Here is a 12,268-nt window from a genome sequence, read left to right on the forward strand (position 1 = left end):
GTTCCAAATAGGAAAAGGAGTACATCAAGGCTGTATATTGTCACCCTGCTTATTTAACTTATATGCAGAGTATGTCATGAGAAACGCTGGGCTGGAGGAAGCACAAGCTGGAATCAAGATTGCTGGGAGAAATATCAATAACCTCAGATATGCAGATGACACCACTCTTATGGCAGAAAGTGAAGAACTAAAGAGCCTCTTGATGAAAGTGAAAGAGGAGAGTGAAAAAGTTGGTTTAAAGCTCAACACTCAGAAAACTAAGATCATGGCATCTGGTCCCATCACTTCATGGCAAATAGATGGAGAAACAGTGGAAACAGTGGCTGACTTTATTTTTCTGGGCTCCAAAATCACTGCAGATGGTGATTGCAGTCATAAAATTAAAAGAAGCTTACTCCTTGGAAGTAAAGTTATGACCAACATAGAGAGCATATTAAAAAGCAGAGACATCACTTTGTCAACAAAGGTGCATCTAGTTAAGACTATGGTTTTTCCAGTGGTCATGTATGGATGTGAGAGTTGGACTATAAAGAAAGCTGAGTGCCGAAGAATTCATGCTTTTGAACTGTGGTGTTGGAGAAGACTCTTGAGAGTCCCTTGGACTGCAAGGAGATCCAACCAGTCCATCCTAAAGGAGATCAGTCCTGGGTGTTCATTGGAAGGACTGATGTTGAAGCTGAAACTCCAATACTTTGGCCACCTGATGTGCAGAGCTGACTCACTGGAAAAGACCCTGATGCTGGGAAAGATTGAGGGCAGGAGGAGAAGGGGATGACAGAGGATGAGATGGTTGGATGGCATCACTGACTCAATGGACATGGCTTTAGGTGGACTCCAGGAGTTGGTGATGGGCAGGGAGGCCCGGTGTGCTGCTGTTCATGGGGTCGCAAAGAGTCGGACATGACTGAGCGACTGAACTGAATGCCATTTGCAGCAATGTGGATGGACTTAGAGATGACCATACTAAGTGAAGCAAATCAAAGACAAATATCACATGATAGAGCTTGTATGTAAAATCTTAAAGAAAGATTTAAATGAACTTATTTACAAAATAGAAACAGACTCACAGACATGGGAAACAAACTTGTGGTTACCAAAAGGAAAATGGGGTTGGGAGGGATAAATTAGGAATTTGGGATTAGTAGACACACACTACTATATATAAACTAAACAGCAAGGTCCTACAGGATAGCACAGGGAACTATATTCAGTATCTGGTAATAATCCTTAATGGAAAAAACCTGAAAAAGAACATATACATATATAAGAATTATACATATATATATATATGCATATACATATATAACTGTGTCAGGGTCTTTTCCAATGAGTTGGCTCTCCACATCAGATGGTCAAAGTATTGGACCTTCAGTTTCAACATCTGTCCTTCCAGTGAATTGAAGGCAGGAGGGGAAGGGGGCAGCAGAGGATGAGATGATTGGATGGCATCACCAACTCAATGGACATGAATTTGAGCAAACTCCAGGAGATAGTAGAGGACAGGGAAGCCTGGCGTGCTGCATTCCGTGGAATCGCATAGAGTCAGACATGACTTATCAACTGAACAGCACTATATGACTGAATTCCTTTGCTGTGCCCCAGAAGCTAACACAGCACTATAAATCAACTCTACTTCAACTATCTTAAAAAGGCCTTTTCCAGATGCAGAGAAGCCAGGGAGAAACCACCTTTGATTCTGCTCAGCTTCAACGTGCCTGTCCTTGGAGAGGCGGCTGAATGCCACACCCGCCCGATAGCTGCTCTGACCTCCACTGCATTAGAGAGGGAAACACCACACTCTGTGTACACCTGCCACAATCTGTGTACACAGAGTGTGGATTCTGTGAAGGCATTTTGCACAGTTAATCCATGCACAGCTTTGTTTTCTCGCTGCAGTTCGGTTCTACAAATTCTTCCCAAAGAGAGACTAGAGTCTATTAACTTTCATATCCTCTTCCTCCACAACACCCCCCAGATAACACCTCATACTCAGTAGATGCTCAGTGAATGTGTTGAAGGGAAGAAACAGAAAGGAAAAGAGAGAAAGGAAGAAAGAAGAGAGAAGGGAGGGAGGGCAGGAGGAGAGAAGGAGGGAGAAAGAAGGGGAGGAGAGAAGGAAGGAGGTTTCAGACAAGCTCTCAGGTGGGAACAAGAATCTATCAACAAAGTCATGCAGCTCTCTGCACCTCTCCTCTCCCTCCCAAGGGCTGACAAGAGGACCCAGGAAGCAGATTGAATTTTCTCTTGTCATCCTGGGGGTAGATACCCTGTCTCACCACCACCCTGTGTGGAACCCAACACTTTATGGATAGCGCTGAAGATGTGTTTCTGATGAGAAGTAACAACTGCAAACTCATCTGGATGATTAAGAGTCTCAGATCAACAACCTTGAGCAGGATCCAGCGAGAGAGAAGAAATCCATCAGCATCTCAACTCCCTTTAGGAACAGGAGGTTGCTGAGCAGAGGGGGAGTACCAGGGTTCTCCGGCCAAGAGGTTGGTGAGGCTTCCAGGTAAGCACAGAGCTGGGGGATGGCTGGAAAGTGGGGGCTCTGAGCCTGGAACCGGCAGTATTTAGGATGAAGTTGGCTGAAATGCAGTTGAATGGAAATGTACTCCCATGCTTCTTTTTTTGTTTCTGAGAACTGGGGGACCTCAGATTCCCATGGTCATTTTTCCCTAGCAGAGGAGGAATTGCCACAGAGGTGAGCAGAGCCCAGGAAGGAACAGCAGACTTTACCAGAGTCTGCAAAAGATTCTAGTAGATGCTAAGAGCTGGCAGCATGACCTTGGAGCATTCAGTTAGCCAACTTTGTCCTCATCTGGAAAACCTGTTTTCCCACTCAAGGTGGTCCCATGTCCCATCTTCAGTCTTTACAAACTCTCTTTGTGAACCAAGAAGCTTCAATGGGATTTGGAAATAATTCTTTCTTTTCTTAGGGTTTCCCTGATGGCTCAGTGATAAAGAATCTGCCTGCAATCCCTGGGTCAGGAAGATCCCCTGGAGGAGAAAGTGGCAACACACTCCAGTATTCTTGCCTGGAGAATCCCATGGACAGAGGAGCCTGGTGGGCTACAGTCCATGGGGTCACAAAGAGTTGGACATGACTGAGTGACTAAACACACAAAAGATTCTAGTGTCAGAGATACTAAGAGCTGGCACCATGGCCTTCGAACGCTTAGTTAGCCAACCTTGTCCTCATCTGGAAAACTTATTTTCCTACTCAAGGTGGTTCCATGTCCCATCTTCAGCCTTTACAGACACTCTTTTTGAACCAAGAAGCTTCAGTGGAATTTGGAAAAATGTCTTCGTTGTTGTTGTTGTTGTTTTTCCTTTTTTTTTTTTTTTCCAGAAAAACCTGAGGCTGCACTTATTTACCTTATTCAAATTCAAAACTAATTCCTCTTCCACCCCACATACTTCTGGTCTTTCCGCATTTGTTGCCAACCAAAAGAGAATCTACTCTGCTCTCAAACTCATGCAAGAACATGGTTATTCTTTGTCACATATTCACAACACCTTCACCTATTCATTCATTCAGCAAACATCTTTTTGAGCACATACTATATCAAGCCTATAAGGGAAACAAAGATAGGTAACATAGCCCTGTCTTTAAGTAGTTTCTTTATGGGACAAAGAAGTTAAGCAAATAAATCAATGATTGTATGTACAGCACCTTTAATTCCATACAAAATCATGTTCTAGATTGTAAGTTGATCAAAATCTTAGCAGTCACCCATTCTTTAAAACATCCAGTTCCAGAGGTTTTGCTAGACTAAACACAAAATATCATTTTATTCGTTTAAAAGTGAGGATTTAAAGAAAAAAACAACTTTAAATTGAAACTAACTTCCACAGGAAACTATTGATATATTCAATATATTGTATATACTATACAGTCCATAGACATCTCCAGGCCAGAATATTGGAGTGGGTAGCCATTCCCTTCTCCAGGGGATCTCTCCAACCAAGGGATTGAACGCAGGTCTCCTGCATTGCAGGCAGATTCTTAACCAGCTGAGTCACCAGGGAAGCCCTCAATATGTTGTAATAAATGATAATGGAAAAAGCTGAAAAAAAGAATATATATACATATATGCCTATATATGTATGGGCATCCCAGGTGGCTTAATGGTAAAGAATCTACCTGCCAAGCAGGAGATGTGGGTTCAATCCCTGGGTTGGGAAGAGCCCTTGGAGAAGGAAATGGCAACCACTCCAGTATTCTTGCCTAAGAAATCCCATGAATGGAGGAGGCTGGTGGGCTACAGTACATGGGGTCGCAAAAGTCTGACATGACATAGTGACTAAACAGCAGCAACATATAATATATGTATAACCAAATCACTTTGCTCTATACCTGGAACTAACACAGTACTATGAACCAACTACACTTCAATTTTTTTAAAAAAGCAGCAACCAGAAAATAATTATAAAATAAAATACTCAGTTCCTCAAAGTATCAGCTTTACAATCACAGCATCATCTTTGCATTGGAAAGGCCTAAGTTCTGTGATTACAAGAAAAAGAGATCAGAGACTCTTTATCAAACCATGTAAGATAAAAGCCTGCCCTTCCTGATGCTTCCATGACTCTCTATCCAGTTGGCCTTTTAAATCCAGGATTTAACCCCTCCAGACCTCAGTTCTTCCCCTGCTAAATGAGAGGGCTGGACTACATGACTTCTGAGACACTTCCACCTCTAACATTTTATGATCTCCATTTAAGATTGAGATGACATTGCTCAACCTGCTGTCCAGAGGGTAACCCGCCAACTTTCATAAAAACAATCATCATTAACCTATGTTAATTGGTCAATAAAACCATCACAGTTTTATAGCATGAAACTTGGGACCCACCGAAACCAACGCTACCAAGGAGTCAAGTGGAAGTTCAGCCTTAGAATCAAAAAGAGCTAATGAGTAACTGCCATTTTAGTCAAAGTGACATACACTCAAACTTATTAAGGCTGAAGTAAGAACAGCTGACAGAGAAACTGAGTGACACATGAAACCATCTCAGGGTTGGAAGAACATGGGCCAGTCAGATGGTGGAGGAGGCTTTCCGGGGTAGAACTGATACCCAAAGAGGAATCCAGAGGGCTTTCCACTACTCACTCCCCAACACCACACAGAAGTCACACCATCATGAGCCCAGTGGAAACTCCATCCCAAACCTCTGTATTCAAAAACAATTAGGGTTTCCTTTTCTCCACACCCTCTCCAGCATTTATTGTTTGTGGATTTTTTGATGATGGCCAGCGGGATGGGGTGGGAGGTGGGAGGAAGGTTCAAGTAGGAGGGTACATATGTATAGCTATGACTGATTCATGTTGGTGTATGACAGAAACCAACACAATATTGCAAAGCAATTATCCTTCAATTAAAAATAAATTAATTTAAAAAACAAGAATCATTATAGGGTTTTGTTGTTTTGTTTTGTTTTTTAATGTAATCCCTGCCCCCAAGACTGCTGGGGGTAGCTTTTTAAATGGGCAGTGATTTTCGTTTGTCCTAGAACTTGCTGCCCTGCCTGCCAGAGAAGAGATACAGCAGATGAATTAAATCACAGAAGTGTGTTCCAGTCTGACTACCCCAGGATCCCTAAAAGACCACCACAGTCACCTCTGGGGCCAGGATGTCTATGATCAGTGAATAAAACCTGGGGTCTGCCTTCCAGCTTCATCTGACAACTGCTTCCCACCCTTCTTCAAGCTGCTTAATTTTTTTTTTTTTTTGACCGCATTGTGCAACATGGGGGATCTTAGTTCCCTAACCAAGGATTGCAGGGGAAGTGCCAGGTCTTAACCACTGGACTGCTAGGAAAGTCCCCTCAAATGGTTCCATCTGCTCAGTATCTGCCCCACTTAGATCTGAGGACCATCTCTCAGCCCTGACTCTTCATTTGTCCTTTGGCCCTGAGAGAATTCTGCTGAACTCACAGCTCACCCTCAAAATCAAAATTGTTCTACTGTGTGCTGCTGTATTCATAATAAAATGAGAGTTATCAGGTGTTACCATCTATCATGGATTTGCACACTGTGTCTTGCTAAATCCTGACAACATCCTTGTGAGATCAGAATTGTCCTCACCATTTTTGTAGCCAAGGAACTGAGACTCAGGGAGTTGAAGTGTTGATAAATTTCCAAAGTCATATACAGGTAATTGGTGGAACCAAACTTCACACCCACGTGTGAACCAAACTTCACACCCACGTGGGCTCACTTCCAAAGAGATTTCTCCATCATCTCTACCCCTACTCCATTCACACCCTGGCCCTCCATCAAGGAGGCATGAGCTAGGTAGATCCATTGTAAGTTATCAATCATGTCACCTTGCCCAGGACTTCCCAGGTGGCTCAGTGGTAAAGAATCTACCAGCCAATGCAGGAGACTCTGGTTTGACCCCTGGGTTGGGAAGATCCCCTGGAGAAGGGCATGGCAACCCACTCCAGTATTCTTGCCTGGAGAATCCCATGGATAGAGGAGCCTGGCAGGCTACAATCTTTGTGGTTGCAAAGAGTTGGACACAACTTAGGAACTAAACAAGAACAATTCACCTTGTCCACTGGGACAGGTGAAATGGTGACAAGCAAAAAGTAGAGGTAGGTTGCTATGAAAGACTGGCCCATGACTACCCAAAGGGCCCAGAAAAACCCACAAGGTGACAGCCATGGGTTTGGAGGTCATAGAGGTAAGGAGCCAAGCAGTAAAGATGAAAGTAGGCAGCTCAGAAACCAATACAAGACTTTGGAAGCTGTGGTGAGAGGTGGCTTTTAACACAAGGCACATCCTGCCAGGGGGAGGGCAGTTCGTTACGGATGCTGCGTGTGGCTGGACAGAAGGAGACATTGGAGGTCAGCCACCTAACTTCCATCATACTGTGTTAGCTCTGCCAAGAAGCCTTTCAACCTGGTACAGAAAGACAAAGTCACTCCATTCAAATAGATCATTATATAGAGGCTCTATATGGTAACTTGTTGTTTAGTCACTCACTCGTGTCTGACTCTTTGCGACCCCATGGACTGTAGCCCACCAGACTCCTCTGTCCATGGGATTTCCCAGGCAAGAATACTGGAGTGGATAGCCATTCCCTTCTCCAGGGGATCTTCCCGACCAAGGGATCAAACTCAGGTCTCCTGCATTGGCAGGCAGATTCTTTATCACTGAGTCCAGGGAAACCCTGATATATTCTTACCAAGTTATAAAAGGAAAATATATACCCATAGAGAGAAGTGGGAGAGGGGTAATTACAGGTGGAAGAGGGGAGGTACAAACTATTAGGTGCAAAATAGACTACAAGGACGTGTTGTATAACATGGAGAAAAGAGCCAATATTTTGTAATAACTGTAGTTGGAGTGTAACCTTTAAAAATTGTATAAAAATTTTTATTAAAAATAAAAAATTAAAAAGGAACATATATAAATATAGACCTGCAATCTATACACCTACCATCTTACATAAAGACAGAAATAGTCTTTATAGTGTTCAACAGTCAGCCCTGGAATATTCCAGGTAGGTCTGCTTTAAGAAAACTTATCATACAATTGTGTAAATGCATTAAACCTGATTCTGGAAGAAGCGATTCTTCAAGTTACCTACAGGTTTTAAGTTGCCCAAGTTCAACTTAGAGACATGTTTTCTAGAATATGTCTACTATGTAGAATGTAGATGTCTGCAAATGGATCAATACAGTCCTACAAAACATGGCTGGCAATGGCTGCAATCACGTGTGCATGCCCTTGGGGATGTGCTTTTCGATTTAACAGAGCCCAGCTTATTTTTCTGTTGTGGTATCACTAACCAGAAAGGTTCCAGATGCATATGTTTGAAATTTCAGGAGGGATGTGACTGGTTATATGTACTGTGTAATCAATGCTTGTGTTGCTATAAGACATTATAACACGGTGTTACACATGGGTTCTAGATGCTTGATTAGCAATACATAATATTGTTAGTGTTTTAATGAAGGATAATAAGGTGGCCTTCCCCAAGTACTCACATTGAACAAAGTACCTAAATGTGAAAAAATATTCACCAGGGAGCACTGACTTTCCAAGCCATAAGGATGGAATCCCAAGTCTGCTTTTTCTGTGTTGTGATATTGTTCAAACCACTCACCCTTTCTGAGCCTCAGTTTCCCTCTGTAGCTCCTTTTTAGGGCCATCTCCTAAGCCCCATCCTCCCCACACTTTCTTCTGTCCCACCCCAGCAGGGCTGACCCTCCCACCACATGGCTGCTATGCCTGCTGCTCACTGTGCCTGCTTGCTTTTTCTCAGTTTTCAGCCCACTTGGCATCCGTCGTCCTTCAAATCTCAATTCAAGCATCATTTCCTCAGGGAAGCCTCGTTGCAGGCATAGCCAGGTCCAATGCTTCCTTTAAAGACCACATTGCACTGCATTTATCACTCATGCAGATGTATATGCATCTGGGTGATGATTTCATTCGTGTTTATCTCCTCCAGTGGACTATCAGCTCCTGAGAAGAGAGGCTGTCTGTACTCATCACTGAACCCCAAGAAGTTGAACATAGTGGAGGCTCGATTAATGTGTGTTGGGTGAAGGAATAAAATCAATCAATCAATGGATATATAATGGGATGACATCTACCTAGTGATAATAATAATAATAATAGAACAGCATACTCTCATCACCATACACCCTTCCCCAGCATACAACCCTTAATTTCAGGTACATATAGTCTCAAATTATAAATATCTGACCTTACAAATATTTCATTCCTTCTGCCAGCTGCCCACCACCCACCACTGATCTACCCAACCAGTGTGAACATAATCTTTAATGTCAGGCAGGAGCAACTGTCCATCTCCTGCTGTTTGTCCACAGCTTCTTTTCTCTTCCTGAACAAGCTGCTTTCTTTCTCTCTTTGCCTCTCTCTTTCAGGAGCGAAGTGAAGAAGACCCTAAACCATTTTGCTTATCGAATCAGCGATGGTTCAACATCTTTAAAGGCATCTGTATTTTTCCCTTTTTCCCTGTTCTGTCTGCCTTTCCTCCTCTTCATACCTCCCTTTCTTATGCCCTCATTTCTCCGGTCATTCTATTTGTGAGCCAAAAAATTGACCTTAATCATGACTGATAAATGCAAGAACAGTGTCCAAGTGATTCATCTGAATGAATGAGGAGAGTGGAATTAGATGTCATAAAGAAACCAACCTCAGAAGTCCTTGAACATTCCCACATCCTTCCCCAGAGTCCCCACAAAAGTTTACTCCTTCTGCTCCCCACCCCCGGAAATTCTATTCCTTCCAGAATTCAGGGTAAATGCAGACACAGGATATTCAACTTTCAGACTCACTGTTTAATTACTAACACGGCAATAAGATGATGTCTCCTTTCCTTGTAGAGGTGCAAAATCTCAGCTACTCTGTGATTGACTGGTTCAGGAATCTTAAACAAGATTCAGAATATTGTTCTCACATGCAAGGCTCAGATTCCTCAACTCCTTCACAACTTTCATCCTCCCCTCTAAGAAGTTGGAAGCAAACTGATGTATCATTAGAAAGATCTGTTGGAGGTAAGACCATCCAAATTTTAAAAAGAATGGTAGTGGGGACTTCCTTGGTGGTCCAGTGGTTACCATCTACCTTGCAATGCAGGGGAAGTGGGTTCAATTCTTGGTCGGGGAACTAAGATCCCACATGTCGCAGGACAACTAAGCCTGTGCACCATGACTACTGAGTTCAGACACTCTAGAAGATTCTGCATGCCACACCTAAGACTCAACACAGCCAAATAAATATTAAAAAAAAAAAAAAGAGTGCTCGCAATGCCAGATCTTTGGCCTGGGATCTGCACAGCGCTCCCAGCATCTGAGGGTCCAAGGTCCATGACAAATGAGGTTCATATGAAGCTCCAACAGCAGCAGCACTGATAATTCCAGAACTCCTGTCTCCACCCCCTTGAAAGTATCCTTGTGCCTGGGCCCTCCTGGGCCCACCTGTCTGTCTGGTAGAGCTGGCTTCCCCTCTCTCACCATGTCGCTTTACCATCTAGCCCTCAAGAGAGCCTGTGGTCACAGTTTAATAGAAATCACAGTGCAATACAGCGATGGCAGCCATCTTTCATTAAACATGTCCCAAGTCTGTGTCACATCCTTTGCAAACACTGCCAAGCAATCCATGAGGAAGAATGACTGTCCCCACTTTGCAAATGAGGGGACTCAAGTTACATGACAAAGGCTGGGTGTGGGAGCTGAGGTCCCAATGTCTCCATCAGTCCCCTTCTCTCTAAAACCCCGCACGCTCCTGTCTATCCCCTCCCAGTCCTGGGGTCTGACATGCACATTTCTAGATTTCTTTTCCAAGGGGTACTTTGCACAGAGTGCAGAGCAGACAAAGCCCAAATGGTGAGCGTGGCATGCATACAAAAGGGAAGCCAAGGTGAGCCTGAGAGAAGCACTATCAGGGTTCCAGCCAGAGGGATGACCACCAATAACCTGGGTGCCAGCAAACAGCTGGAGCCAGAAGTCAGAAAAAGGTGAGCAGTAAAGAACAGGCATCTCCAGGTACAAGAATCTGGATGGAGCTAAGAAGTTTGGAGCTCTAGCAGCACACACTTACTCGGTCATGTCACAAATTCCAGGTCAGCTGGGACACCCAAGGAGGCACAGTTCACGGGCCCCTCTCAGGAAGAAGCCACTTTCTGAGCCTGAAGGCGCACACACCTTCATACGGCACTCTGAGATGTTTTATCAATGACAGAAATCTAATTGTAAATGCACAGGGGAGATTCACTTATTAAAGGTCCATGAGAGGAATCAAGGAATTTAAGATGACTAAATAACCAGGCACCCGCAGCCATCCTGAGCTACAAGTTGTGTTCTGGAAAAGCAGATTTTCTGGAAGTGGGACGCCTAGGCTGACCTTGGTCAACATTTTAGCAGCCCACCCTGGTTTCTGATGAGCAGCGAACCACTCATTATTGCCGCTGATGGCTGCTGTGGCCTATTTGTTGTGGTCTCTGGGGAGGAAGAGCCACAGTCTTTTTTTACCAGTTTTTTTCAGCTCCTAAACTTTTTTCCTCTGCTCCCAATCTCACATTCCCACTTCAGGAGCGGGTGACCCTTCCCAAGAGACTCTTTGTGGGCTGACAAACCATTTTAACTTTTCACATGGCTGTTTTTCCACTGAATGCCCAGATGCATTTTATTTTCCCCCAATATAGGGAACCCCTGGCTAAAGAGGTTGGAACATAGTGATGGTCTGAAACAGACTGTTAGATGGAAGGTCCCCCCTCTGCCACTTGTTCTGAGCCAGCTTGGTCTTCTGTGCTCTGAGCCATGGTTCATGATGTGCATGAAGTAGATAGGAATAGCACCCACCAGGCAGGGTTCTCAGGATTGAGAAGAGTCAAGTACATCGTACCTGAAAAGGTAATTGTGACCATCATTGCCTCAACCTCAGTCCCCTTCCACCAACTGTAATAACATCTACTGTGTGGCTGGCACTTCACAATTATCTGGGGACTTTCATGGGGACTCCATTCAGCCCCCCAGTTTGCACGATGCTTACATATGTGTAGCCGCGTTGAGTTCTTATAATACATGTGTGTTTGGTTATTGTAGTCCTCAGTCATGTCCGACTCTTTGCCACCCCTTGGACTATAGCCTGCCAGGCTCATCTGTCTATGGAATCCTCCAGACAAGATCATTTGCTAGTTACTGGATTAACTGTCTACCAGAGATGGTCAAAGTTTCATCGAATGTAGCCACTGCGTGGATTGGGGTCACATGTTAAGATATATTCTGAGGCCAGTGCTTTGGGATAGAGTGCTTTGGGATCTGGGAGGGAAAGAGACAGGTTTGGCATCCTGGCTTTTCCATCTTGAATGCTCCATCGCAGCATCCTTCAGGTCCACTGATGGGAAGGATTCTTCAGCTGTTTATTGTCTCCTAAGAACACATTCATGCTGAGGTCCAGGCACTTTTTCAGAGGTGAAGACCTGAAGTGGAGAGAGGAGTGTGTGATCTGAGGAAAGTGCTGGCACCCAGACTGTCTTCCACGTCCTTCCCTGGGCAATGGAGCCAAAAAAGGGAGCAAGTTCTACCCTCCCAGCAGAGAGCAAGGATTTCGGGCGCAGTGTGGGATGGACAAGCCCTGTGGAGCCATTCCCCTGGGACTTGAAATGCCTGCTCCCCACATGTGGTCGGGAGCTGATTGCAGAAGTTGCAACTCCTTGTGAGTTGCTCCAGAGACAGCTGTGCTGCTCACCTCGTGTCCACGTAATTAACCAGCAGTTGCTGCCGC

The 12,268-nt window shown here is 44.3% G+C and overlaps 1 long non-coding RNA gene across 2 annotated transcripts in view; it reads right to left on the minus strand.

Annotated features, from left to right (window-relative positions):
* Positions 1-11,161: 11,161 nt before the first annotated feature.
* LOC122702804 overlaps positions 11,162-12,268 on the minus strand; it is a 29,403-nt gene continuing 28,296 nt past the window's right edge. For both annotated transcript variants that reach the window (XR_006343337.1, XR_006343338.1), the window contains exon 3: positions 11,162-11,963. This is a non-coding gene — a long non-coding RNA (uncharacterized LOC122702804). The remainder of the gene's footprint in view (positions 11,964-12,268) is intronic.

The sequence above is a fragment of the Cervus elaphus genome, chromosome 11 (genome assembly GCF_910594005.1).
Source record: "Cervus elaphus chromosome 11, mCerEla1.1, whole genome shotgun sequence".
Taxonomy (NCBI): domain Eukaryota; kingdom Metazoa; phylum Chordata; class Mammalia; order Artiodactyla; family Cervidae; genus Cervus; species Cervus elaphus.